The 4,851-nt window shown below is 37.2% G+C and overlaps 1 long non-coding RNA gene across 1 annotated transcript; it reads right to left on the minus strand.

The window, feature by feature from the left end:
• Positions 1–964: 964 nt before the first annotated feature.
• Positions 965–1,947, minus strand: LOC136706919 (uncharacterized). The gene is made up of 3 exons (XR_010804167.1): positions 1,901–1,947; positions 1,369–1,732; positions 965–1,068 (listed from the first exon to the last, which is right to left on the minus strand). It is a non-coding gene; the product is annotated as an uncharacterized lncRNA (long non-coding RNA).
• Between the last annotated feature and the right edge of the window lie 2,904 nt (positions 1,948–4,851).

The raw sequence follows: 4,851 nt of genomic DNA on the forward strand, positions 1-4,851 counted from the left end.
ACACAGGTGATTAGGGACCATGAATGAACACACAACACACATACAAACACATTTAACAAACACCTACACACACACACACACACATTTAACAAACACCTACACACACACACACACACATTTAACAAACACCTACTTTGCAAGTTGCACTACTGGCTTCACCTCTTTCACCTGCAAGAAAATGTCTAAAAATGAAATGCACATGAAATATATGGATGTATATATTAGTATTTTATATATAATGTATTTATACAGTCTAGAAAAAGTAAAGAGTGTTTTCCTGTTCATCAAACTAATCATTTTTCTTTTTTTTTAGTTTACAGTATTGATAAATAGGGATTGGTGTTGCTTTTGTAACAGTGTTTTAGACGGCTGTTCTTACCTGCTCTTTTCTTCCTTAGAAAGTGACAAAGCCAAATGATTAGAAATATCCATGCTACATTAATCACTGCTAGTACCACCACTAGGATTTCAGATAAACGCATCTTCTCTAGTGTCACAAAAACAAGAAAACAGTATCATTTATTTGAAGCACTGAGCAGGGGCCATTGTGGAGAATTTTGTTTAATCTGAGTTAAAATTTATTGACATTTTTTTACACAAAACCTCACATTTTAAAATGTACAGTGCTTTAAAAAGTGTGTTAATTCCTGAGTTTACTGTTTTGTTTATTTATTTTTGCAAATCTGTCAATTATATTTGTTGCAGATCTTCAAAATAGATTAAATATTTGAAAGGCACAAGAGCCCAAATGAACACCATGTATATTGTTCATTTATTGTTTGTTGTCTTATTTTGCTTTATGTATGAGGATCTCAAATCATATAGCTTAACAAAAAAGCAAATCTGCCCAATAGCTTTTCAATGCATTGTTTGAACAACTATTTTGAAATAAGTTCTAGAATTATGATCATTATAGTATATTTCACACCATGAATAAAAACCGAGTGGTATTTATTTCAAGCCAAATCTTTTAGAAGAAAAGTCATTTTAATGAATAATTGGAGCTAATGACACAGTCACACCCACCGTCTTTCTCTTCATTGTCTTTGATTGGAGTGCTTGGTGAAACTGTTGAAAAAGGGGTAGATTTCCAGTGATAAAATCATTTGTAATGACTTTATTAATTATTAGAACTTATAACAAAGGAGTGAACTCCTAAGACAAATGTATGCTTAATAATTATAGATAGAGTTTTATTTGATTTGTTTTCAATATTCTGGTATGTAGAAATAGATTTATTATACATTTTGTGACAGCTAATTAGAATTTTTTTTTTTTTTTTTTGTAATTTCTTAAAAATAATGTTGCTGACAGTGACAGGTTTGTTCTTTCTGTGTTCACTTTTAGATCCAGCTTTTTCACACTCACCCTCAGTGTGTTCTTCAAGGACCAGCTTAGTCCCATTTTCAAAAAGGAGCTCTCCAAAATTATACAATCCACAGTAGTATGTTGCAACATCGGTAGGTTCCACTGATGAAAATGTCAGATTGAAGGTCTTTTTATTCCATGTGGCTGTGATTCTGGTTTCGAAATTGTTCACACATTGTCACCTCATCTGCATATGTTTTAAGGGCTGCTATACACACTGGAGCTTGGTAAAGAGGAAACTTGATCCACATTATATAAAAGTGCTCACTTTCCTGAGGGCTGCATTCAAAACTGGTGTGAAGTCCAGGCTGGACATTCACTGTTGACTCCAGCTTTGGTAGAAAATTTTCAGTGATGCATTCACCTTAAGAGAATAAACAAATGCAATTTTAAAGTTATATCATAAACTAGTACATTAAGAATTGTTAACCATACTCCAACATTTCTCGTTTCATTCTCATCCTTTATTATTTCAGATTTGTTTGTACCTCATAGGTATTAGACAGATATGCAGTAGGTATATAATACTTACACTGGGTCAGAGCCAGAAAAGATAGATAGAATACTCCAGACATATTTCAAATTGTTTGAAAGAAGACCCTCCTGCTTTGCTTTCAAACTGCTCTTAGTTTGATGGAAAATGTTGAGGTGGGACTGTGACATTTTTACATGCATCTTATTATGATTGGCCAGAAACCCATGTTCAGACATTTTAGGGAGGGTGGCCCTTTAACCAGCCAATCGCTCTGCGCCTGCAAAAAAGGGAGTGTTTAGTGAGTGCTAATTCAGTGCTGGCTTAGTGCTGTAAGTCAGGGCTTAAAGCAAGGTCGGTTTCTACAGCTGAAGTGCTACCTCAAAGCTGCTGTGATTGGAACATCTGTCCAGAGGAGGTGCAGCAGTGCCCAGAGTGCAGTGATTATTTTGTCTTAATTCTGGTGTCTGAGGCTATGGATATTAGAGTGGGTCAGGTTTTCCAGTACATCTATGTGATATAGAAAAGGAGTGTGAGTTAACTCCAGCAGCGCAGTGCTGAGGAGGACTGAGAACTGTGTTTCCATGAGGAATTGCTTTGGACTAGGTCTGAGACATTGAACTCACTGCTCCACCACAGGATTTTCCAGCCACTGTGGTGGATCCTGAAGGAATCATTAGACTCTAGTGGACTGCACACTGAATGTGCTAGTTATAACTGAGTTTGACCCCAGTCTTTACCATTAGATAATATAGGTTGCTAAGCATTCAGTTGCAAATCAAGTATTTCTGGCCAACTTTCAGTGGGAATTAAATGTTTTATTTATTTTTTTAAGTTTAGAAATATATTTTGTGTTTTTGGAATAAATGTAATTTTTAAAAAGTAGTATGTTTTTATTACTAAATTGATAATCTTCATATTTTTAAATATAGTGACAACTTTCTTTGATCATGCTTTATATTGTTAAGTGTTTAGCATGGTGACGCTATAAGTACTGTTGTCATGCAGCTCCGGGGTCCTGAGTTTGTTTGGTTCACTCCCTGCAGTCCCCCAATGAAGGGTTTGGAGTGTTCTTGCTATGTTTGTGTGGGCTTTCTCCAAACATATGTTGGATTAGGTACATTGATTGGCTATACAAAAGTGTCCAGTGTGTGACTTGGTGAGTGTGTATTGCATTGTGATGGACTTTCAATGGTTCTGTCAGAGGAAGTGTTCCTGCATTGTCTCCATGGATTTCAAGTCTCCAGGCCTTTGTGACCCTGAATAGCATTAATTGGATTGGTCTGAGAAATTGAGCTCACTGATCCACCACGGAATCTTCCAGCCACTATGGTGGATCCTAAAGGAGTCGTAGGACTTTAGTGGACTGCACACTGACTTGTGCTAGTTATATATTGTTCAGAGTGATTAGCATGTTGACACTACAAGACACTACATGACCCACTGTAACCCTGAAGAGCATGTGGTTACAGAAGATGAATGAGTGAATGTTCTCTGAACTAAAATATGCTGTCCAGTGTAGGCCTCCCATTAAACAGTTAACCCAGTCTGGGAAAGACATAGATCACTTTTAGCTTGGTAATAAAACGTTTGAACATTTCATAGAGACACTGAATCAAAACTAGTACCATCATCATTGCCAGGCCCAGCTCATGACAGTATAGTCAGAAACTGAAAACCAAAATCTAAATGTAGTTAGTTATCGTTACACTTATATAGCGTCTTTCTAGATACCCAAGGACGCTTTACAATCTACACTGCTCAGAACGCTCAATTCACACACACACACTGGCGAGAAGCGGCAGCCAAACGCGCACAGCGTACTCTCAACCAGAAACGACCGTCCACCTGGAGGACTGCATCGGGCACTAGGATTTCACCCAGGACAGAGCGCCAATCCATATCTGGGCACACACACATACACACTCATTAACTCACAAACCAGGACAGTTATTACAGAAGCCAATTCACCTACCCTCCATGTTTTTGGACTGTGGGAGGAAACCGGAGACCCCGGAGGAAACCCACGCAGACACGGGGAGAACATGGAAACTCCACCCAGATGGGACTTGAACCCAAGATCCCAGTGCTGGGAGGCGAACGTGCTAACCACCAAGCCACTGTGCCGCCCGCACTTAGTATTATCATTAACATTGTTTTTTGTATTAGCAATGAATTGTAGATATGAAATCATATAAAATCAACAACAAAAATACAGTATATGATGTATAGTACAAACTAACAAGCTGAGATGACACTTTCTTTTTATTTTCAGTGATCATATTTTTTAACCACGATTCTGATCATAATTGTTATAGATTTTGAGTGAAAGGAAGTAACACACCCTGGACAGGATGCCAGTCCATCTCAGGATATCATACACTCAGACATATTTTGAAAAGAATAACCACTTAGGGTCATTAGAAAAAAAAGTTTTTATTTCCTTAATAAATTTGGTATAAATCATGATATAATCACATTTACATTTGGTGTAGGCATTAAGCAAGTAACACGAGTGTGTTCCACTGTATTTAAAACAAACAAACAACAAGCAAACAAACAAACAAGCAAACAAAAACTTTATTCATTACTTAATTTTAAATGTGATATTTGTACACACACACATAAGACATAAATAGTGCCTGGCCAAAAAATGACTCGGGCTATAATACAGCCACAACAGAGCAGTATGTAAACACTGTGCCCACTCACTTTCCACTGTAATAGACACACCTGCCTTGTTAGTCCACCTTGTAGATGTAGACAGAGACAGTGGTTCATTTTTTGCTTCACAACTTTTTGTAGGTCATCCTCTAGTCCTCCATCAGTGAACACCGGACGCTGTTGACTGGGTATTTGTTCTTGGTGGACTATTCAGTACAGCAGTGACATCAAACACAGCACTGCTGTTAACTTCTAAGTGCACCTCTATGTTAAATAAAGCTGATAAAATGGACAAACCTGACTCTTATTTATAACTAATAAATAAAGAATTAGAATTGTTCCCATGT

The sequence above is a fragment of the Hoplias malabaricus genome, chromosome 9, assembly GCF_029633855.1.
Source record: "Hoplias malabaricus isolate fHopMal1 chromosome 9, fHopMal1.hap1, whole genome shotgun sequence".
Classification (NCBI taxonomy): domain Eukaryota; kingdom Metazoa; phylum Chordata; class Actinopteri; order Characiformes; family Erythrinidae; genus Hoplias; species Hoplias malabaricus.